The sequence below is a fragment of the Engystomops pustulosus genome, chromosome 2 (assembly GCF_040894005.1).
Source record: "Engystomops pustulosus chromosome 2, aEngPut4.maternal, whole genome shotgun sequence".
NCBI lineage: Eukaryota > Metazoa > Chordata > Amphibia > Anura > Leptodactylidae > Engystomops > Engystomops pustulosus.
In genome coordinates this window covers 189,423,626-189,449,627 of record NC_092412.1, presented here as the reverse complement: position 1 = coordinate 189,449,627, position 26,002 = coordinate 189,423,626, and the positions used below count along the sequence as shown (strand labels likewise).

The following is a 26,002-nucleotide window of genomic DNA, read 5'->3' as shown; positions in this document are numbered from 1 at the left end:
AAATCCAGATTGCCAGGAGAATAAATGCACCAGAGTTCAGACTAGTGTTCAGACCACCTCCCAGTGGTGAACAAGAGATGCGGTACTCAGGGAGCGTCCACCGGATGGCTCCCTTCCTGTGTGTCCTGAAGTGGAAGGTCCTAGAATTGGTGAGTCCATGCGTGCAGCTACTCTTTGAGAGACTTCAGGTCTTGGCAGAAATCTTTCCCCAACCAGAAGAAGGCCATACAATTTTTTGCTCTAGGAGGTCATATAAAACTTTCAACATCTCCCTGTTTCCCCATGGAGCAGTATTTATCTTGCCAATTCCATTCCCTGCGTCTCTGTGCATGGTCTTAGCAAGATAAATGAGTCATATTTGGGGGTTCTTTGTTGAAACTTGGAGGTCATGGAAGCCATATCCAATCTCCTGGAACCCTTTCCAGTATATCCTAGACCAGTGATGGCAAACCTTTTAGAGGCCGAGTGCCCAAACTACAACAAAAACCCGCTTATTTATCGCAAAGTGCCAACACAGAAATTTAATTTATGATTTTTTACTCCCTTCTCTGTCACAGTTTTCATTGATACCGGCACTCTGAGGACACTAATAAAGCAGAAAATAGTCCCAGGTAGAGCTGTCACTTTAAAATACTTCTGTGCACAGCAAGTCCTGGGCTGTCTGGGACTGCAGGAATATACCTGGAGTCATCTCTGGTGATGGCCTGAGTGCCCACAGAAAGGGCTCTGAGTGCCACCTCTGGCACCAGTGCCAGGCCCGGCGCCAGCACCCGGCTAACCCGGGCAAGTGCCGGGGCCCCGGGGTACTGGAGGGGCCCACTCGGGTTCCCTGGATCTCCCCGGGTCAGCAGGACATCTGCCCCGCTGCCCGGGAGGTTCCTTCCCTCTCTCATCGAGAACATGTGCAGTCACTCATTGCTTTCCCCGGCAGGAGCTGCAGCATGAGAGGTTGAAGGACCTGTGATGACGTCACGGTCACATGACCTGCCGGGGAAAGCAGTGACCACACAGAGAGACCTGCATAAGTGAGGTAAGGGGGAGACTTACAGGGGCCAGGGAATATACAGGAAGAGGGGGGGCAGAGTGTATACAGGAGGAGGGGGGGCAGTGTGCATACAGGGGGAGAGGGGCAGTGTGTATACAGGAGGAGGGTGGCAGTGTGTATACAGGAGGAGGGGGGGCAGTGTGTATACAGGGGGAGGGGGCAGTGTGTATACAGGAGGAGGGGGGGCAGTGTGTATACAGGTGGAGGAGGGGGGGCAGTGTGTATACAGGAGGAGGGGGGCAGTGTGTATACAGGAGGAGGGGGGCAGTGTGTATACAGGAGGAGGAGGGGGGCAGTGTGTATACAGGAGGAGGGGGGCAGTGTGTATACAGGAGGAGGGGGGCACTGTGTATACAGGAGGAGGGGGGCACTGTGTATACAGGGGGAGGGGTGGCAGTGTGTATACAGGAGGAGGGAGGCAGTGTGTATACAGGAGGAGGGGGGTAGTGTGTATACAGGAGGAGGGGGGGCAGTGTGTATGCAGGAGGAGGAGGGGGGCACGGTGTATACAGGAGGAGGGGGGCACTGTGTATACAGGAGGAGGGGGGGCACTGTGTATACAGGAGGAGGGGGGCAGTGTGTATACACGAGGGGGGGCAGTGTGTATACAGGAGGAGGGGGGCACTGTGTATACAGGAGGAGGGGTGGCAGTGTGTATACAGGAGGAGGGGGGGCACTGTGTATACAGGAGGAGGGATGGCAGCGTGTATACAGGAGAAGGGGGGCTGTGTGTATACAGGAGGGGGGGCAGTGTGTATACAGGAGGGGGGGGGCACTGTGTATAGAGGAGGAGGGGTGGCATTGTGTATACAGGAGGAGGGGTGGCAGTGTGTATACAGGAGGAGGAGGGCAGTGTGTATACAGGAGGAGGGGGGGCAGTGCGTATACAGGAGGAGGGGGGCACTGTGTATACAGGAGGAGGGGTGGCAGTGCGTAAACAGGGGGAGGAGGGGCAGTGTGTATACAGGAGGGGGGGGTGTACACGGGGATGGTGGGGCAGTGTGTCCACCCGGGGGAGGGGGGGTGCAGTGTGACTACTGGAGGGCGGCCCATAAAGGGGCCCACTAGAGCTCTGTCGCCCAGGGGCCCACTAAAGACTGGAGCCGGCCCTGACCAGTGCCATAGGTTAGCCATCACTGTCCTAGACTGTGTTTTGATATTTGATGAAAAAAAACAGGAGTTATGGGACTACCTGGGAATTTTTTTCATGTGCCCTATGTTTAATGATACAGTAAGTTTATTCAACCCCTTATTATATTACTGATTCAAACATCCTCAAAATAAATGCTCATTTCTGGATGTTTCTTAGTGTCCTTTAAAATCATACTTGATGCTGTAAGACTATTTTACTGTGTAAAGCAATGAAATATATTCATGAAAGCATACATTTTATTTGGTAAAATATACCACGGTTTTGATTTGATCATATTTTATGAACCATCTAAGTAAACATAGAATAAATATATCAATGTGTACACATATATTAGGTGCCCAAGTATAGATCTCTTTGAGATGCCAATTCTGTCAACTAGAAAATGACTAATGTAATATGTTGCCTTTAAATGTTATGCCAGAATATATAACAAGTGGTGAAGTGCATCCGGCTCAATGATAATCATCAGGGAACATTAACATCTACTTGCAAGAAATACAAAACTTGTTATATTTGAATTTATATTATTTTTATATAAGTTGACTAGATCCTTTGTTCATTCAGACAATCTATGATCCTTTATAGGACAGAAAAAAATACATGCCATTCGTGGTTTACATGATGGAATTTGCAACTCTTTTGGCCCTTTTTCACCACACATGCAACAACATACCATTCTTAATACATCCTTGTCCCAGGATTTGGATGAAAACATGAAATGAATTGAATAAAATAAATGTAAAATTTATTCAGTACTTTCTGTAAGAACATAGAAATGAAAAAAAGAGAAATTTACGGCCCACCGACCCGAAAATCAAATCTGTTCACTGTTTTAGATTTGACCTATGTGCCCTAAGATTTTAATACATATCTATTAAATATTTGTTTTATAAAATATTGTCACAAGTAAGGGTCCACATTATCTTGCTTGGTTAATGATTAGTTGTTAGTGAGGACCAGGTCACTGTCAGTCACTTATTTGGGACGCGTCTGAGATTAATGTTTTGGCTTATTGTACTGGAGTATAGGCAATTTCTTTTGGTACTTTCTGTAAGGGTGCAGAAGCCTCTAAATGAATTTAACTTTTACTTTATATCATACATATACCAAATATTTCTTTTTCAAACGCTTCTATTATTTTACAATTATTTTTTTTTTCATACAGATGAAAAGATTGATAGACTTGAAAATTGAGGCTTCTTTCAGACTACAAAAAAAAGATATTATTATTCAGTGGGAATCATTGAGCAAGTGCCCAGAATGAACTCCAAAGGCTGGAATTTCAATCTTGAGGCGGTATTATCTTCACATCTTTTAAATTTCTAGAATATCATAGAGTATTACTGATTATGCTGCCCTTTAATTGTCTCACATTACAATTTCACATAAAAAGCCTGCATATATTGTCCTCTATTTTCTCAAAAGTCTTAATATGACTACGACAGTTATATGAAAGCTGTTTTTAAATTAAAACAGTATCGGACAGGTACTCTAGTTATTTATTGCTTCAATAACCAGTTAATAGACAGGTAGAAAAATAGCAACAATTTTTGCAATTTCATTATCAGAAATAAATGACAACACAGTGTGATAAAGCATATAGATAGGATAGGGGATCTCACGATTAAACACATTTTTTCTAACACATGTGAAAATCCCATTAGATTTACTTGCTATCATTTTGTTTTTCAAGCCAAAGCCATGATATTAATGAAAGTAGAGCTTTAAATCATTACTTTGTAAATGCACAACTGACTTTGTTTCATAAAACTGTAGCACAAAATGCAGCAAAATACTGTGTGGGACTTTAACCCTTTCCAGACTGGTCAACTGGTTACGATCATGTTTGTGTTCAAGAAAAAACTGCAAGATGGTTGACTGACTGCTGAGCATCCAGTCAACCAGCTGTCAGCCCCTTAGCAACTATAGCCATTCCAACATTCCCACAGCATTACTGTGGTAGGCTAGGTGGGATATGTGACCCATGTCACATGTCCAAGCACCATTACAGAAGGGAGACAGAGCTAAGGAGAGGCTGCTGATTAAGATAGGGTCAGTAATACAAGAATAATTGCCCTTTAAAGAGCAACCTGGAGAACTCATATATTGCTATAGTGCAGGACCAGTCTCATTTACAGCATCATAAAATAATACTTTAGAGGATCATTCTTAGGCTATTTGCATTTACACTATCATAAAGTAATACCTCAAAGGACCAGTCTTAGCACTATTTGCATCATACAGTGTTATGTTACAGCACTAGATTTAGTACTATTTGCATTTACAGCATCATACAGTAACACCTTAAAGGACCAGCCTTAGTAGTATTTGCATTTATAGCATCATAGAGTGTTCTGCTAGACTATCAGTCTTAGTAATATTTGCATCATACAGTGTTCCTTTAAATACCTGTCTTCAAGGGGTTTCTGAGACTTTTAAAAAACTTTTATGTGGCCGGTGGGGGCTGCTTAAAAAATAATCTGTACTTACCTCTGTGGTCTTCCCAGGCCATGCCCCTGATTGTTTACAGGGGCATGGAAGCCGCTCTCAGCCCGGTTTCCGGACGGCCAAAGTGGATGGTACTCCCACCCATTCCCATATCCAAGCGTCTGGGTTGAGCATGGCTTTCGAGCCCCTATAAACAAACAGCCCACGGTCCACATCATTGTGGGACCCCTTACAAGTTTATTCTTCTGAGGAGCCCCCCAACAGCCACATAAAAGTTTTTTTCAAAGTCTCGGACAACCCTTTAATACTATTTGCATCATACAGTGTTGATTTTTGAATTTCCAGCATCATACAGTGTTCCATTACACTAGCAGTCTTAGTATTGATTGAGTTTACAGCATCATACAGTGTTTCATTACACTAGCAGTCTTGTTATTGATTGAGTTTACAGCATCATACAGTGTTCCATTACATTAGCAGTCTTAGTATTGATTGAGTTTACAGCATCATACAGTGTTCCATTACACTAGCAGTCTTAGTACTCATTGGGACACATTTACTTACCCAGTCTTGTCGCGATCCAGTGGCGCATTCTCCGTCAAGGATTCGGGCAATTCACTAAGGTTGTGCACCCGATGTCCACCAGGTATTGCTGCTGCGCCGAGGTCCGCCGAGGTTCGCCAGAGTTCACCAACCTTTCCTGGGTGCATGTAAGCGCGTATCAAGCGACACATTTTTTTTTTAAATTCGCAAATCAAAAAAGCTTGGTAAAATAAATTAATACATTTTTATCCCATTGTAAGTGTCTGACCACATTTATACTTATAAACTTTTATGACACTAAAATATACTAATATAGGTTACATTGTAGTGATACAAAGTTGTTGAATTTGCTAAATGACACTTTGTTGTTAATGGGATCAACCATTTCATCTGGTCCAATATGAATTAACATTTTAGCAGTTACCGTTGATGCGATGTCATCACTATGCCACTTTTTACTAACAGAGACTAGGAAGACACTGTGCTAGACAAGAGACACATACAGGGGTCAGGTTTACTTTTTCATTATTCTTATACCATTTATTTTTAAATCTAGTTTTAAAATTACTAAAACTAAATACAACCTTTAACTGTTTTATGTCTACAAAATCAGATAGATCCTACAGAAGGCAAAGTCCACATTGTTAGTGGCAGAGATATCCAATACTACACACATTGAAATTACTTATTATATTAGCGTAAAGTGGGTCAATCGCTTTAAATTCTGATGTTCTTAACATAGTTTTCCAGGTGTATGAACGTGGTATACAAAATAGTTATTTACATATTTCATCAGCCTTGAAACAAAATTATCTGATCATTGTATATTGATCTTAGTGATTACCAGGTTGGGAAATATCTACATGACAATGTGAATGAACTAAAGGCTATTCATTGTCTGAGTCTGAATCTGAAGAATCTGCAGATATGTATTTGTGGCTACGGTATACCTCTTAAACGTAACATAAGAAGTTCTACTTTGCTTAGTAAAAATTAGACTTTTGTGCTATTTTTAACCTTCTAACATTTACAGGTGAAAAGTAATGTCAGCTAACAAAATATCAATGGTATGATATTAATAAATAAATAGAGAGACAAGTGCCTGGAAGTTTGAATGAAAATATATGTAAGGAAAGTGTCAAAGATAAGACTGCAAAATGAAGAGGTAGGAAAGTTATCTCTCCAGTTTTAAGAAGGTCAGAAAGTTTTCTATTTCATATTTAACAGTTTAAAATAAAATATCAAATAGACATTTCTACTATACTACTAACAATAGTACTTCTAATACCAATATAGAAGTATGAAAACTTCACCTTCAGGACATCGCTTTTCTAAAAGAAGATTTTTTAGATGGACAGGATATTAATTTATTTTGCAATGCATATACTAGAAGGCTCTTTTCATAAGGGTAGCTGTAGACATTTGATCTAATTGAGCAAATTATTAATGGTGCACCACTCGCACAGGATAGATATATGAACAATGTACAAGCACTCATCTGCTTTATGGGGTAAAAAAGCCAATTACGACCAGTACCCTCAGGGAGACTGTAATATAATGGTTTGTTGAAAACTTGTGACTTTGAGAAGTCATGAGTGGACCCATTAAAATCCGGATTTGGATAAATTCGACCAAACCCGAATTTTAAAAATCAGATAACGAATCTAGACTCGAATCCCCACCAGTAACACCAGCGATGTTTTCAAATGCATGTGCGCTACAAAGAATTTTTTAAGATGGCAACCTCCCGAAGCGCTGGTCTTTCTATGTTTGTACTCTTGCCTTGAGTCCATGGGGATCGCTTGTTCTTCCGTGTTCAGGGAGTGAATCGTCAGAAAGGTGACCTGGACATTTGGATATCCAAATTTCAGTACATAGATACAGGGCCGGCTCCAGGTTTTCGTGGGCCCCTGGGCGACAGAGCCCTAGTGGCCCCCTTTATGGGCCGCCCTCCATTAGTCACACTGCCCCTCCATCACCGTGTACACATTTCTCCCCTCCCCTTGTATACACACTGCCCCCTTCCTCCTGTATACACACTGCCCCCCCCTGTATACACACTGCCTCCCTCCCCCTGTATACTCACTGCCCCCCTCCCCCTATATACACACTGCCCCCTTCCCCTGTATACACACTGCCCCCTGTATACACCCTGCCCCCCTCCTGTATACACACTGCCCCCCCTCCTGTATACACACTGCCCCCTGTATACACACTGCCTCCTGTATACACACTGCCCCCCCTCCTGTATACACACTACCCCCTGTATACACACAGCCCCCCATGGTCTACCCCTCCCCTGGCCTCTGTCATGTCTCCCCCCTCACCTCACAGATGCAGTTCTATCTGTGTGGTCACTGCTTTCCCCGGCAGGTCATGTGACCATGACATCATCAAAGGTCCTTCAGCCTTCAGCCGCCAAGGAAAGCAGTGACTGCAAATGCTCTCATCGCGATCTGTCTCCGGAGGACACAGACTGTGATGAGAGAGGGAAGGAATCTCCCTGGCAGCGGGGCAGATGTCCTTCTGACCTAGGGACATCCGGGGCCCGAGTGGGCCCCTCCAGTACCCCGGGGACCCGGCACTTGCCCAGGTTAGCTGGGTGCTGGCGCCGGGCCTGCATAGATACATAAATCACTGCTTAGAAACAAAGGAAATTGTTCATGTGAGATATAGTGGTTACCTTTTTCTTACTGATAAGGAACAAGTATCAAGTCATGTTGTCTTGATCTTTTAATAAAGCCTCCTAAGATACTTATTTATGTTGTGACGGTCCCTTAGCACCACAGTGAGCACTCAGCTTTCACAGATTCTTCTAAAATTGATACATAAATAGACGACCAGAGAGATTATATACAGATGTTAGATATAGATAACTCAAATCACCACAGTCAATAACAGGCACAGCGCCTGAGGGATCGTTTGCAGTTGTAATCGTAGTTGACCTCTACAGAATAAGATCTTTTTTTATGCTGTACTGTGAACAGTATAAAATTTATAACGTGAAAAAATTGCATCACAATTTAGTCCCTCTCAGAAAGTTCTAATGAAATGCAAGCCTTGTATAGTTATGTAAAAAAAAATATATACAATATACATATATCATGATAATAAGAAACATTATAAAGGTAGTTCTGACTCTACAAACTATTTCAAGAAAAAAATGTGAAATGAAAGTGTTAAAAATATTCCTGAATCTGCTTTTTATGAGATATTAGTGAACAAGTTTAACAAACCTTAAAGGAAATCTACTGTCAAATCAAGCATGATAAACCAAGGACACTTACTCATAGATCCAGGTACTGCGACTGTGGCCTCCTTTCTTATAAAATTAGCTTCTAAATTATTCTAATGAGCCTGAAGAACCCCCTTTAATGTAGCCTCCAAGGCTTTCTCTGTTGCCATAAGGTAACATCAAGAGGGAGGAGGAAAGTACTGAGTGAGCAAGGAAGGGGGGGGGCAGTGTAACAGCTTCTGAATCTGCAGCACAGAGGGGCTCCAGTAACACCCCCAGAGACCTCCAGACTTATTAGCATGATTTTTAAAATTAATTTTAGAAGGAAGGAGGCCATGGATAACTAATGTAAGATTACCACAGTCATAATATGAGCTGTCTTTGGTTATTCATGCTTGATTTTAGAAGGTATATATCCTTTAATGTAACATTTTGTAGTACTTTATGTATTTTACAGTACTGTATACAGTACTGTATATCAAGTCACTGTTTACAGTATAAACAAGTTAAAATAGTGAATCTCTATTTATAAGTCTATATTTCAGCAAGAAGAGGAAACACACACAAGCAAGTGTAAATCACAATAAAATTACAAACATTATACTGAAGTCTACTCATGTAAAGTCTAATGAGCATGCTACATGTATTCCTTCAGGTTCAATATGCCTAACACTAATAGATACTAATGTCAAGATATTGTACTGTATGTCACACACTGTAAGGATAGACCCACTGGGTCACTGCAAGGATGCAAAAGATGCATGAAATTGCTGAATTTCAGATGCAGACACCAAATCCTCAACAACCCAGTATCAAGATCCTGCAGATTTTGCAAAAGTTTTGTCTATAGTACAAAGCCATTAGGATTTGGCTTTTGCAGTGATCCCAGAAGATTTTCTGCAGTATAGAAGTAGCAGCAGAGATATTCATATTCATCATATATATTACTAGATACATACATTAGCAATCACAAAGACCTTCTAAGAATATCCTGAGGTATTTAAGTATCTTCCTCCATTTACCACAGAGGCTCCAATTTCTGTCCCTGCTTCCATTTTTCCACTAGCATCCATATTCTCAGTAGTAATTCATCTTTCACTTTTTCCATCTTTTAAAGTGCAAACATCTATCCATCGTTTATTGGTCTTTTAAAAAGTAAACTTTTATTATACGTTGTGCTTTATTCTGAACCCATTTCACACGTAGTTACTATATGAAATAAAAGCCACACATAAGTGGTAAGTTCTTGTATAATAAAGGACATCATTAAGAAAGGCAATATCCCGCCAATATCTATAATGTAAAACCCCATAATTGCTGTAATTCTCATTCATGAAACACAGTATGCAAAATTTGTCTGAACTGCTGATAATTATTTGACCTTTCCATTAATTAGTTGTTCTCTGCTCATAATTACGCACTTGACCATTCTCCAGGGGGTCCATTTTATTATTTGTAGCTCTTAGACAAATTTGACCATTTATTAAAATTGTTATGACTGTTAATGTTTGAATTTATGTTTAATTATCCTGAATATCTCTATAGGTTAACTGTGTACCAAAAGGGATTAATTTGTGCATGGAATTCACAGGTTAATCTTTTTTTCTATAAAATATCTTGTGTTCATGTGTTAATTCCATGGAAAATCTATGCCACCCCTTGCAGTTACATGGCTTCAAAAGGATCAAAGGTTTACATCTCTCTACTTACACACTTGGACTTTCTAGAATTAATATATGAAGGTAAATACAAGACTCCTGATAGCTAAAATATTTATGGCTGCTACCACTGTAGTTACGCCCCTGCTGCTAAATAGCTAGGTCCATAATAGCAGAAAGAATAATAAACTGTATCTGTCTGCTGCAGATGAAAATTGAGCCTTCATCTGGGGGTGACCCGAGCCCCCAGACGAAGGCTCAATCTGAGCCGAAACATGCGTCGGGGCTGCTGGACAGTGGAGATCTTTACCTTCTTCACCGGTAAGGTTTCACAAGCAATTCCATGGTGGACCACATTTGGTCCAGTATAGGACAAAGTTGTTTGCTCTCCTATACCTTATATATGTTATGACTAGAGATGAGCGAGTATACTCGCCCGAGTATACTGCTCGGTCGAGTATTAGCATACTCTGACCGGCTCGTTGCTCGGACAAGTATCTCGCCGGCTCGAGACCGAGCATTAAATTAATAATAATAATAATTCTTTATTTATATAGCGCACACAGATTACGCAGCGCTGCACAAGCATGTCAAATTGGTCCCTGTCCCCATGGGGCTCACAATCTAAACAGCCTAACAGTATGTTTTTGGAGTGTGGGAGGAAACTGGAGTACCCGGAGGAAACCCACGCAAACACGGAGAGAACATACAAACTCTTTGCAGATGTTGACCTGAGTGGGATTCAAACCCAGGACCCCAGTGCTGCAAGGCAGAAGTGCTACTCACTCACCACCGTGCCGCCCAATTAATAAAAGACAGTGAAGAACAGTGTTTACAGTGAAGAATAACACATTACACATGTTTACAGATGTTTTCCTTGTAAGAACACATTGAAAGAACACTATTCTTCACTTTGCAGGTGTTCGCACGTGTCTCCCGCTATGTTAGGAGATGTGTGCAAACATCTGGAATGTGAAGAATATTGTTCTTTCAATGTGTTCTGCACTGACATTGTCCTTTGTTCACTGTGTTCACTGTGTTTATTCTATTCTTCACTTTGCAGATGTGTGCGCACATCTCCGAACTTAACAGAAGACACGCGTGAACACCTGCAATGTGAACAATAGAATAAAAACAGTGAACACAGGACCATTTAAGTGCAGAACACATTGAAAGAACACTATTCTTCACATTCCAGATGTTCGCGGATATCTCCTAACTTAGCGGAAAACACGTGCAAACACCTGCAAAGTGAAGAATAGTGTTATATCAATGTGTTCTTTCAAGGAAAACATCTGTAAACATCTGTAATGTGTTATTCTGCACTGTTCTTTTAATGTTTTCTTTCAGTGAAAAAATGCTCGGGTCTCCCATTGACTTTAATGGGGTTCGTTATTCGATACGAGCACTCGAGCATTGGGAAAAGTTCATATCTAATAACGAGCACTCGAGCATTTTAGTGCTTGCTCATCTCTAGCTATGACACTTTATTATATGCCACCTACTTCTCCTTTCCATTAGTGTTTACAAACCTCTATTACCAGCATCTCCTCCAATCTTGTCCGGGGTGACGACTTTTTCCTCTGTGTCACCGTCACTGTACTGCATACCTTTAAAGCACCTTATTTGGGGTGCCCACAAATGTTTTTACCATCATGTTTTATCATATTTTGCAACAATAAAGTGTTATATTTTACTTTACTGGTATAGCTTAATTCATTAAATGTTGTCTTTCTTTCCCCTTATGTCAAGGGGTACTATTGGTTGTTTCAAAGGTTACATGGAAGCACTAGATCTGGTGTGGCAACTAACATAAAGATGCCAGGATATAATGAATATTTGCCATATTATTCATCAACACACACTTACATTTTTTCGGCATCTTTTTCCCCTCCTTTTTCCTGTTTTCTATTTGTTTGATTTTGGCAAGCTATATACTACAGGGGCTGGCTGGCTATACACTACAAGTGGCTGGCAGGCTATATACTACTGGGGGCTGGTAGGCTATATACTACAGGGGCTGGTAGGCTAAATTCTACAGGGGGTTGGCAGGCTATATACTACAGGAGCTGGCAGGCTATATACCGGGGGGCTGTGACCAGTTTATTTCCCTTTTTTGGCTTATACTCAATTCAATAGGTTTTTCCAGCTTTTTATGTTAAAATTATATATATATACAAAAACAAATAAACAAATACAATAATATATATAGGCTCCCTTTATGAAATTAGATGAAACAAAAATGAAATGAAAACATAGACAACCAAGTCAAAGACCAATTGTCACGATACATTTGCCCCAATGAGTCATCCTGCGCATCAGCATAGGCTGACAGTTCTAATACCCTGCAATACATCAGTATTGCAGGGTAGTACAATGAAAAATCAATCAAACAATTGCTTCTTCATATCCCATAGTTGAACAAGTAAAAAAATGTTTTTTTTTTAAATAAAAATAAACTAATAAATTAATAAAAAGCCCCATTGCATATAACACTTATATATAAGAAAAAAAGATGAGAAAATTACCATACAAAACCCACATGTAAGGCATCGTCGTGTTGTAATGACCCATACAAAAAGAAAATTATTATTAAACCTGCATGATGAACGTCATAAAAGAATTTTTAAAAAACCACCAAAAAGTATGATTTTTATCATTATCCACATAAAAAGTGATAAAAAAGGTATCGGAACAAAAAATGCACTGTTGTGATGTACAACATGTCCCAGAAAAACAAGTTGTTAACAAGTTGACAAAAGTTGTCAACATTTCACCAAAAGTAAAATGAGTTATGAAACTTGGAAGATTAGGATTTATTCTACAAAATTTGTAAAAATAAAGATATTTGTTCTCGCCTTAATCATACTGACTGGCAGAATAAATATAACATATTACTTACAAAAATACATCTCATTCCGCAAAAAAAAGCCCTCACATACCAACATTAAAGGAAAATCAAATATGTTATAGTTCACAAAATTGCGCCAATGAACCATATTCTATAGGGCAGAACTGGCTCATGGCTTCCCTTCTGCTGCCGGCTGTGCACCCATACAAAATTAACATCCACTTTTGGGTTGTCTCTGTACTAGGGAGAAATTGCATAACAAATTTTAAGATGGGTTTTCTCTTTTTATCTTTTGTGAATGTGTAAATTTTATGGTTAAATGAAAGTATTAAAGACAAAAATTGGACCATTCTAAATTTCACCTCCATTTTGTGTTTATTATCATCTATGAAGATCCCAAAGAGTTAACAAACTTTCTGAAGGGTGCAGATTTGAAAATGGAGTGATATATAGGGGTTTCTAATATTATATATTTCAAATCTCATTAAATTGATGATCCCAAAAAAGTCAATTTTGAAATCTTGAAAATACAGAAAACCAATATTTAATTTGTAAGCCTTGTGACATCAAAATAAAGTATCCAAACATTTTGAAAATTATGAAAATAAAAAGAAGACTTATGGTAAATGGTATTTATTAACTATTGGGTGCTAAAATGATTTGTCTGAAAACTGTTTGATAAGTTAAAGTGTTCAAAAGTACAAATTCACAGGGCAACCAACCAAACAAAGACAGTCAGAGACAAGGTAACTGCTAGCTCTATTTTGGCTTAGTGCATAACTAGGATTTTTTTATACTTTACAGTTGCTCTTTAAAAGGCATCTACCACCAGGATGAAAGCCTGTATGCAAATGAGCCTGAGGTGTTAATGCAGCCTGAAGCCCCATTTGCATACAATCTTTCGTAGATGCCATTTAAGCTATAAACTGGCTGCATCTTAAAGTCTTTTGAATGTTTGTCACGCTTAAATTTCTCAGATCACTAAACAAATTATTAGACAAACATGGCACATCTAAACACAAAGGAAGGTCTAAACACAAATGAAGGCTTGGAAACCCTCCATTGTGGGAGAATTATAACAATTCTGCAAAGATGTGTGGGTAAAAATTTCTCTGGGGCATTGTAAAAGACTGATTAGCAGTTATCACAAACGCTTGGTTGCAGTTGTTCCTGCTAAGAGTGGCCTGACCGATTATTAGGGCAATTATTTTTTCACAATAGTAATGACCTTCAAATAGATACTGCATTTTGCGATTACTTGTGTTATGTTTGTCTATTATTTCAATTTCTTGGTGATCTGAAACATCCAAAATTTTAATACACCAGGCAAGGGGGCCAACACTTTTCCACACCACTGTATATAACCCCTACTAAGATTGCACATCTGCCCTACAACACTGACATAGCACTCAAACATCCCACACTCTCCCACTAACAACCCACAACAAATACTACATTCTTTTTGGTAAGGGCCTGCTTTTTACTTAGGGGGTTAGTGCTCTATATTTCTAGCAGCTCACTGTTTTGAGCAGCAAGATTCTGTACTGTGAGAGGATGGGCCGTGTGGACAACAGTGAGTCCTGGTAACCCATAGGGCCAGTCCCCATCTGGTGCTAGTTGTAAATTAATTTGGACATGCTAAGTTGTAAAATAAAATATTATGGTCACAGTGTATGTTTACACAGTATATAACAGTACAGGCAGTCCCCTACTTAAGAACACCCGACTGGCAGACAACCCCTACTTACAAATAGACCTCAGTATGTGGGTAATTTCTTGTACTTTAGTCCCAGGCTACAATAATCAGCTATAACAGTTATCTAAGGTTTCTGTAACTAAGCTTCATTGTTAATCCTGGTTCTGATGACAATTCAACTTTTTTAACCCCTTAGCGCTCTGCGCCGTAGCTGTACTGCGCTGAGTCCCGCGATTAGCGCTCAGCGCAGTACAGCTACTGCGCAGAGCCGATGCCGGTTCAGCGCTGTATAGCAGCCGAACCGGCATCGTTAGCCGCGGGATTTCAGCGGTAATCTACCGCTGACATCCCCGGCTAACACCCGCGGTCGGAGTGGGCTCCGATCGCGGGTGTTTAACCCGTTAAATGCCGCGGTCAACGCGACCGCGGCATTTAACATGCCTTCTGGGGGTCTTTACCCCACGATCGGCCCCCCCGCACCGTTTTCGGGGGGGCCGATCGCTGTTTTGGCTCCTCTGGGGTCCGATCGGGACCCCAGAGAAGCCTGGAGGGTTTGCCTTTAAGATGGCGTCTGTGACGTCATCTTAAAGGCAAAGTGTCAGCCTATGCATCTGCATAGGCTGGCACTGATAATACCCTGCAATACATTAGTATTGCAGAGTATTATCAAGAACAAGCAATCAGATGATTGCTTGTTCATATCCCATGGTGGATCATGTAAAAAAATGTAAAAAAAATGTTTTTCAATAAAAAATTACTTTATAAATCACTAAAAATGCCCATAAGCCCCAAAACATATAAAGAGACATATAACGCTCAAAAAAGTCTAAATCATAACACAAACCCCACATATATAGTATCACCGCGTCCGTAACAATCCATAGAATAAAACTAAATAACTATTGAACCCATATGATGAACGCCGTAAAAAAAAAACGTCAAAAACCCGCCAAAAAATATGATTTTTACCTATTATATCCCACTAAAAATGCAATAAAAAGTGATCAACAAAACATATGTACTCCAGAATGATATTGTTGCAAAGAACAACATGTCCCGCAAAAAACAAGCCATCAACCAGCTCTGTAGCCAAAAACGTAACAATGTTATTCCACTTGGAAGACGGCGATGCAAAAATGATAGATTTTTCCCCACATTAGGGTTTTATTTGGCAAATTTAGTAAAACATAAGAAAAAATATTCTTGTCTGGTATCCCCGTAATCGTATCGACCCATAGAATAAAGATAACATGATTATTAGGCTATACGGTGAACACGAAAAAAAAAAAAAGTTAAAAATCCAGTACAGAATTGATGCTTTTCTACTCCTGCCCTCAAAAAAAGTTCCTAAATTTTCAACAATAGGTGATACCAACCCCAAAATGGTAACACTGGAAAAAGCATCTCGTCCCGCAAAAAAAATGCCGTCACATGGCCCCAATAACGGAAAAGCGAAAATTTTATAGCCTTCAAAAGGGGGCAACCAGAAAACTAAAATCCTGGCAGCTGCAGGGTGCTCCTTCCCTTCTGCGCCTCGCTGTGCCCCCATAACACAAGTAACGGCCACGTGTGGGGGGTCTCTGCACTCAGGAGAAATTGTAGAACAAATTTTATGGTGAGTTTTCTCTTTTTATCTTTTTGAAATGTGTAAATTTTAGGGCTAAATGAACGTATAACCGACAAAATTTGACCATTCTAAATTTCACCGCCATTTTGATTCAATTACTATGAAGATCTCAAGGGGTTAACAATCTTTGTAAATGCTGTTTCTGATAGTTTGAGGGGTGCAGATTTGAAAATGGGTTGGTTATATAGGGGGTTTTGTTGCTAAATATGTAAAATTTGATTTCAAACAGTATTTATCCCCAAAATAGTCAATTCCGAAAATACGGAAAATCGCTATTCGATTTGTAGGCCGCGTGACGTCAAAATAAATTATCCAAACATTTCAAAAATTATGAAAATGTAAAGTAGACAAATGGGAAATGTTATTCTGCAAGTTATTTAGGTGGTAAATCGATCTGCCTGAAAACGCGGTGATTTTGAATTTCGAAAATGGCAATTTTTTCTAAAAATTCATCATTTTTTTCTTTTTTTTGTAAATAAACGCAAAACTTATCAGCCAAAATTTACCACTAAAATGAAGTACAACATGTGGGGAAAAAACAATCTCAGAATCGCTTTGATAAGTAACAGTGTTCAAAAGTTATTACCACAGGAAGAGACACTGGTCAAATTTCAAAAAAAAGTTGCGAGCCTTAACCTGCAAACAGGCTGCGTCCTTAAGGGGTTAAAATCCAATTGTCACAGAGACCAAAAGAAAATTGTCTGGGGTTACAATTATAAAGTGTACAGTTCTGACTTACATGCAAATTCAAATGTAAGAATAAACCTACAGAACCTATCTTGTACGCAACTAGGGACTGCCTGTATTTAGAATCACCACCATGTGGACACATTTGTTTAGTAAATTATTTAGAACGTTAACGTGCAAATTCTGAGGTGCTCTTTATGCCAAACTGTTTTTCAAATAGTGTTCTTAAACTTGTCCTTATTTATGACACTTCTGAGGATGAGAAAACTGGAGATTCAGAAAGCTAAAATGTAATCTTGGTGAACTTCTAAAAACCTGTAAATGTATTTCACTTATGAGTTTCATGCTACTAAGAATGTACTAAAAATACGATTAGGAGCAAAAACCTCAACTCCCATCAGAACATGTATAACAAATGTAAATAGGTCACATTTGCATGAAAAAGTGCTTATCACCTTTACTGTGGCCAAGACCTTGCATCCCAGGGCAACTAAACATAAAACTCACATGGATATATTGTACATTTAAAACAATTTGAATAAATCATGTCCTGGCGGGTGTTTTTTTTATGTAAGTTGTTCTGAATCTCCATCTGCTTTGGTTTTTACAATATTCAGCTATTCTATAAAAGTTTTAGTTTCTATTCACATCAGAATATTTTTTAAGTGTTTCAGACAGTCAGAATAGAGCAGTGTGATTCTTGCCATCCAAACAATAGTTATTTTTATACATTTGTTTCTTGATTCGGGGATAGCAAATTACCATATATACTCATGTATAAGCCAAAAAATTTGCTGAAAAACTTCACCTCGGCTTACACACAAGTCAATTTAAAAAAGTAAACTTATATACTCACCCTCCGGCCCCCCCAATTCTCGTCACGGCTCCCGATTCTCGTTGTGGCTCCTCTTCGGTCTTCTCTCTGCTGTATAAGCCAGCAGAGATGCTTTCTTGCGATCTGCCGGCCGGCAGATCCCGTGGACGCATCTCTGCTGACTAATACAGCAGAAAAAAGACCGAAGAGGAGACACCAGGAGCCGCGGCGAGCATCGGGAGCTGAAACGAGCATCAAGGAGCCAGAGGGTGAGTGTGCAAGCTTGATTTTTTTATGTTTGGCAAACTGCGGGCTGGCTTGCTGTGTACTACTGGGGGCTGGCTGGCTGTATACTACATGGGGCTGGCTGGCTGTATACTACATGGGGTTGGCTGGCTGTATACTAAATGGGGCTGGTAGGCTATATACTACAAGGGGCTGTACTGTATCTCAATGTGCTATTCTTGGCTACCTTTATTTGTCTCAGGGACAGTGGGGGAACACCTAAATGACTGAATGCTTTGCAGTGGTTTTCAGTCATAGGCCCAGATATATATTTTTGTGTCTGTGCCAGTTCTTGTCTAATTTTGCTTTGGAGCTTGCGCATTTATTTACTTAGTGTTTGCGCTACTTTTGTTTTGCAGCTGCATTTTGTCCGACACTTGTGAAACCTGTGCACCTAAAGGGGCCTGGTAGTGTGTGTTGCCAGTTTTGGGCCACAATTTTAATTTGATTCAACACAATTCTGTTTCAATAGCATAAAGCAAAGTGCACGAAGAAAAAAGTTACATGCCCAAAAACAGACGACATTAAATAAGAGAGTGCCATACACATGCAGATTTGTGCGCTGAGAGATGCCATCTCCTTCCTCTGTTCTCTGCCAGCAAGTTTGATAAAAGCTCATGGTGTTGAGCCAAATGTCACATAATTTGTTTGTACACTGCTGCAATAAAAAAAGGTTAATTGATTCAAAAATAGAGTGCATGGATCATTTTGAATCATATATGGACTAGGAACACGTTCAAAGCACCTCCTACACCGTTGGGTGCGTAACCAGGATTTGCCATTTTATACAAAGTACACAATACTGAATCAAATTGCATGAAGGCACCAGTTTTCTTGTACTTGGGCCTTTGAGTTTTTCTTAGTTTTATGGTAATAAACAACTTGAATTTTGTAACAGCACAAACAGTGGGATTCCTTATTTAAATAACAAAGAAGCAGTTCTGTCTAATAAATGACTGCTATATAGAGATGAGCGGGTTGGTTGAAAGTTTTGAATTTTTGAAAGTTTTGGACCCGGACTACGGATCAAACTTTGTAAATTTGGCAAAAGTTCGTACAAATTCTTTATTTTCAATGTTTGAAATATTCTGCTTTCCAGATAGATAAACTACCCAAAAAGCTAGATTTCATGAAAATCGCCAAAACTCACATTTTGAGGGGCAACTTAGCTTTCAGGTGACTTTGAAAGTCCGAAATAATAGCAAAACCCAATAAATTACCCCCCTATTGAAACTACAAACCTCAACGTATGCAAAACAATTTCTATTAAGTCTATTATCCCTTTAGATGTTTCACATGGGTTAAAACAAAAAGTATGTTTTAGAAACTTAAGAATTTTTTGGGAAAACATATTCATTCAGGCCAAAAATGACACTTTCATAATGACTAAAATGCTGAAATGCTCTGCAAAGTTTGATGCCCAATTTCTCCCGAGTGTACTGAGACCCCATATGTGGTGGTAAACTGCTGTATGAATGCATGGCTGGGAACAGAATCAAAGCAGCGCTATTCACAGTAGATTTGTATTGTACAGGCTATAAAATTAACATTTTTTGGTAATGTAAACATATGAGAGCTTATTCTTTGTGGAGTGAGATGTATAGATAATTAATTTTGGAGTCTATAACTTATTCTTGAGATTTATTAACTATTTCAAGGGAGGTACAAACAAAATTATCAATATTTATTTGGGATTTTTAGCACTTTTTTTCCCACTTGCCATAACATAAGAATAATATTTTATCTTTATTCTCTGGTTCACTACAAATTCTGTGATACCTCATTTACATAGGGCATAACTTCTGTTTTTTTCTGTTGACAGGTCTGGTTAAGGGCTTATTTTTTATGAAAAGAATTGTTATTTTCAGTTGTATCATATTATCATATTTTGATCACTTTTTAGAACATTTTGCTTGAGGGTATTTGATTAAAAATTGTATATTACGGGAAGTTTTTCGTGAGTTTTTTTTACATCATTCACCGAATAGGTTCTGCCACAGGATGGATGTTAGGGACGCACTTACCCTCCACGGTCATGCTTGACTGCAGAGGTTAAACACCCAGGATTGGAGTTTTTCTGATCCCGGGCGTTAGCACTTGCAGGACCCGATATCCCGCAATCTTCTTTTGAGGCTCCAACATAGAAAGGTGGACAATAAGGTGGTCATTAAAGGGTTAAAGAATATAATTTAAAAAAAACCATGATGTCACAACAGTTAAAGGCCCTCTTTGTGTTCAGACCCAGTAAGTCATTCCCATAGTAATAAAAGAAGCAATGGGAAAACCACAAACCATTCCTCTCACTGCAGTTAAAGGCACTAAAGAAGTTAAAAATAACATACATACAATACATACAAACAGTTATGGGAAAAAGGAAACAAAATATGCTTACTATCAAAAAGCAAGTGGAAATTGGCTGGAGGACACAGCATGGAGAGAATTGGATCAGTCTTCTAATGAATAAAGTCCTCAGAACTGAACAAAGCCTTGTTGCAGATTTACTAATTTAAACCCAGTGGGGTTTTGACCCCCACCCCTGGCCTTGATGTCACTGTGAGGAGGAGGTCTCCCTCTTTCTCCTCCCTCCAGAGAGGTACTTCCTGAGTCTGGGGTTTTATTAAAACCCCAACAACTTTAGATTGAAAGATGGCACAACCTTCCAATCAGCAGGGTACCTCGCTACCTTTCACCCAATACCAAGCTTGGGGTGTCTAGGCCTAATGTTAGGGGTGTCCTGCAATTGTCTGGATTCCCATGCAGCTAAGCTTTTGATTCTTGGGCCATACTCGGGTATCTACATCCTATAATTCCCCTTGTAACTGTGTACCCATAAATATGAATTATGCCCCAGTAATGGACAGCTATGGTATTCCTCTCTGCCTCTTGTAGATTTTTGGCAGGAAAGCAACACACAGTCTATTATCCTTTTTATCACTCCTTCCCCAGAGATGAGCTAGCAGAGTTGTGAATTCTTACACTTAATGCAAACCAGGCTGTCTCCTATGGTCATAAAGGAACCTCCTGTGGTGTCAGGTTTGAGTTAGCACATAATTACCTCACCAGTAGTAATTAACATTTGCTCCTCCAGTAATAAAATTGACAACACAAAATAAAGAAAAAAAATGTACTGCTTGTGGTCAGGACGAGCTGTCTTTGGTGGGAAGAGACTCCCCCTACCCCTCTGCATCTTCAGTGACACCTGTGAGCTTCTCTAAATGTCGTCCAACTCTGCTTCCTCATCATGCTCCTTCTGCAACCTGGTCCCTGGCTGGACAAGGCAGTAAAATACCACTTGTCTTACCAGGGTGTAGGATGAGGATGGCAGAGCTGATGATGGCATCATCAGCATTGACCATATTTATGGCATATTGCAGTGCAGCACCAAACAAATATCTCTCATGGAGGGCGAGTCATTGGTTGTGAAGTGCTGCTGGTTACTACTTCGACTCAACTTGGCAATCTGGAGCTGGAATCCACAGCTGCCTGTTATTGTTCCTGACTCACCTTTTCCAGCATATGTAAAGTGAAATTCCACCTAGTTGGTACATCACCTTTGAGGTGGTGGCTGGGTAGGACACAGTTCCTCTACAGTGCAGAAAGGAGAGCAGCAGTGAAGTTTGAACTCTGAAAATACGAACTGCTTGGTGATAGTGAGGGTGGTTCTGCTGCTGCTGGTGCCACCACACCCTCCCTTTGCAGAGAAACTGGTAATTTTGTGACTTGGGAGTACTTGGGAGAAGGTAGAAGAGGCTGGACACATTGAGGCAGCAGGGGAAGCCTTAGCTGTTTCCAAGTCTTTTTTGGTGTCTCAGCCGTTGCCTAGCCTAGTTATACACGAGGAGCTCAGATTGTTGAGGCTTTGGCCATGCTGTGTGGACTAGTGCACATTGTACAAATGACATATGTTCTGTATTTTACATTCTGTGAGAAAAAATTTCATGCTGCAGATACCCTGTGGGATGGCCTTTGTTTTCATGGGTCTCTGGGCATGGCCAGTAGCAGTCAATGAAGTGGCTACGAGCTGACCACTGCACCTTCACCCCTTTTGATTTGTTTTGCCAGTTGTCTGTAGATTTTTGTGATGTATTTATGATTGTGCTACATTAATCCCTTAAGGATGCAGGGTTTTTTTGCACATTTCTTGCTCTCCACCTTCAGAAATCCATAACTTTTTCATATTTCTGTGTACAGAGCTGTGTGAGGGCTTATTTTGTGTGTAATAAATTTTACTTTCCCGTGATGTTATTTATTATTCCATGCCAAGTACTGGGAAGCAGGAAAAAAATTCTAAATGTGGAAAAATTGAAAAAAAAAACGTATGTGTGTCACGTTCCTGTGGGCTCAGTTTGTACGACCTTCACTCTGCGCGTCAGATAACTCGGTATGTCATTCGGAATGATCATGGTGATACCAAATTTATACAGGTTTTATTGCAATTTAATACATTTTCAAAAATTATACGAATGTGTACGAAAAAGGAAAAAAAAATTTTGCCATCTTCTGACTCTAATAACTTTTTCACACTTTGGTATATGGAGCTGCTTGAGCTGTTATTTTTTGCGAAATAAGCCGTTGCTTGCATTGCTTCCATTTTGAGGACTGTGCAACATTTTGATCACTTTTCATCTTTTATGTCATGTAAAAAGGTGTGAAAGTCGCATTTTGTACATTTGGGCACCATTTCCCATCTTGGGGGTCCCCGCCGGTTAAAACCTTTTTTATATTTTGATAGATCGGGCATTTTGGGATGCGGTGATACCTAATGTGTTTGTGATTCTTACTGTTTATTATATTTTATATGAGTTCTATGGAATTATTTTATAAATTTTTTACATTTTTTAAACTTTTTTTCTCTTTTTTTTCAGTATTTCTTATACCATCTAGGGTACAATAACCCTAGATGGTCAGATCATTCCTACCATATTCTGCAATACAACTGTATCGCAGTTTATGGCATTTCTGCACACTGTACAATACAATGAGCCACTAGCTCATTGTAATGAATATGCAGAAGCCATTCAGCCTTGGGTCAAATGAAGACCCGAGGCTGTCGTGGCAACCAATCACCGCCCCCCGATGATGTTTGGGGGGTGATGATCGGTGGAAACATGCTCATGCACTGCCATGCTTTCAGTGCAACTGGCAAAGAAAAGGTTAACACCCGCGATCGGTGCAAGCACCGACCGCGGGTGTTAGCGATGGGTCTTTGCTGTGATATGCTGCAAAGCCCATCTCTGTATGAAGAGGTCTCAGCCCGTGATATATCCGTCACAGAGCATGAAAGGGTTAAAAAACAGGAGTAATTTTATGATGTACACATAAGTGTGCAATATTAACTGACAACAGCATTTTTATTATGTATGTATAAGTGTACAATATTAGCAGACAACAGCACTTTTAGAATTCATGTATCAGTACTCAATATATTAACAGACATTTTATGATCCATTTATCAGTGTGCAATATTAACAGAAAACAGCACATTTATGATGTACACGTCTTTGCACAATTCTTATGGACAACAGCATTTTTATGATGAACATATGAGTGCACAATATTAATGTTCAACAGCTCTTTTAGGAGCCGCATATCAGTGCTCAATATTAATGGTAAAAAGCACTTTTATGAGGTACGTATCAGGGCGCAATATTCATGGACAACAGCATTTTTATGATGTACATATGAGTGCAGAACATTAACAGACAACAGCACTTTTAGGAGTCATGTATCAGTGTGAAATATTAACAGACAACAGCACTTTTATGATGTACATATGAGTGCCCAACATTAACGGACAACAGCGCTTTTAGGAGCCACATATCAGTGAACAATATTAACAGAAAACAGTACTTTTATGATGTATGTATAAATGCACAATATTAACGAACAACAGCCATGTATCAGTTTGCAATATTCAATTCAGAAAATGATTTATGATTTTTCTGGAGCTGAAAATTGTATAGACAAGAGCTTAAATACTTTGCCAGATGATACAGTAATTGGTAATTTTCCTGTCTGTATTGCTGTATAATCCTCTATAAACAGTAACACTATCTTTACACTAAAGCAGTGTAATACAGATCTTGAGAGAGCCCACAGAAGGGCAATTATTTCAGATTTCCAACCCTCCCTTATAATAGCAGTTTCTCCTATACACCTAACTGTCCTGAGAAGGGCAGTTTTATAATGTATAATGGTATTTGGACATGTGACCCTGTTCTTATACTGCAGAATTACATGTCCAGTCTAGTGAATCACAGGCATGCCTACAAAGGACATGCCTTTGGTTATTAAGGGGTTGCAAGCTGCTTGATTGGCTGTACTTAAAAATGTAATTTATCCATCTTCTGCTGCAAATAACTTTTACATACTTCAGTGTACAGAGCATGTCATTTTTATAAGGTGAGATATCATTTTAATTGCTACCCTTTTCAGGCTGTAATGGTGACAGACTGTCACTCCCCGATGATGTCACAGGGATCTAAGCCAGGATGATGGCTGCACACATCATTTAGGGGTTAATGTCATTTGCTTTATAGCATGATTTACAAGCCTGTAAATTCACTACATTTACTACTAATATATGTAAATTGAGAAAGTAAAATATTTGATTTAGTGTACAGTACTTGTTAGGTATGTGTGTCTTAGACTGGCTGAGCCCCAGTAGTACAAGAGTTTGTCTGCATCCTTTTGGCTATACAGTAAAATAAAGACATTGAAATATATAGTATGACCTATGTTGAGAACTATTTATTCTCTACTTTTTCTTTAACAACTAAGCAATGACAACCCTGGACAATCAAAAGTAGTTACTAGGGCTGTTTATTTGCCCTGGATGTTCAGCAGTCAACCTAGCAATATGTCTGGGTCGAGCGGGAGATAAACCAAACCCCGAACATGAATGGGAAATTAGGAGCCACTCATTTCTATTCATCAATTGCACTTGTTTTAAATAAATCTTCTGTAAATTCCTTTATTGACCAGCAATTTGAGTACAAATGCTGACACTTCTTGTTGCTCATGTTAAACTTGTATCTTATTAGATATCTAGAATCAATTAATTAGGATCAATTAATTTCATCAATATGTTTATGTTAACTTGAGCTCCTTCAATAGTCTAATGATTACATTTCCATCACTGGAGTGACTTATTTTGCTTCCTCAGCTACTTTACATTGTACTTCGTATTTCAAAGGACTCAATACAACTAACGAATCACTAGACCCTGAATTGTGACACTTTGGTTGCATAAATCATCTATTTATTTCTATAATTCAGGACATGGTATCTATTTTGATAGAAGCACATATTCATAGGTTTTTGCTGGATCACTTTTAATATGATGCATTTCAGGAACTACAGTTATTTGTAAATTTTGCAATAAATATTTTATTCAAGACTTTCAGGCTATTGACATGGTCGTACAGATTAAGGCATTTAGTCTGGGATTAGACATAAACACACCTGATTTACCATCTCTAAAGCAAAATTACATGAATAAATAACTGAGTCAGAAAATTTAAAGGGGTTATCCGGGTTTAAGAATTAACTTAGGGCCGGGCTTGGGCGAGCTGTTTAAAAAAAAAAAGTATACTCACCTCCTCTGGCGCTGCTGATGTCCCGCACTGTGGTCCGTCTGATCCATGCCAATGTTTGTTTACAGAGGCACAGAAGCCATGCACAAGGAGCTTCCGGCCAGCGAGGTGCACCCCTGTAAACAAACTGGTGCACAGATCAGACGGACACATCACGGGATATCAGCTGGAGGTAAGTAAACATTTAATTTTTTTTAAATAGTCCGCCACAGCCTGTCACTAAATTATTTCTTAAACTCAGATAACCACTTTAAGTGGACCCCAACCAGAATACACTCAGGTTCAAATTCAAGCTCACTCAGAAATGTTTTGTTGGGCTGCTGAGCAGCCGATTGACCAGCTTTTCACACCCACTGCTAAGATCT

At 39.6% G+C, this 26,002-nt stretch overlaps 1 long non-coding RNA gene across 1 annotated transcript in view; it reads left to right on the top strand.

The window, feature by feature from the left end:
- The first annotated feature begins 4,165 nt into the window (after positions 1 to 4,165).
- The window catches only part of LOC140116682 (uncharacterized), a 42,510-nt gene continuing 20,673 nt past the window's right edge, over positions 4,166 to 26,002 (top strand). The window contains exons 1-2 of the long non-coding RNA XR_011852903.1: positions 4,166 to 4,250; positions 6,223 to 6,385. This is a non-coding gene — a long non-coding RNA (uncharacterized lncRNA). The remainder of the gene's footprint in view (positions 4,251 to 6,222; positions 6,386 to 26,002) is intronic.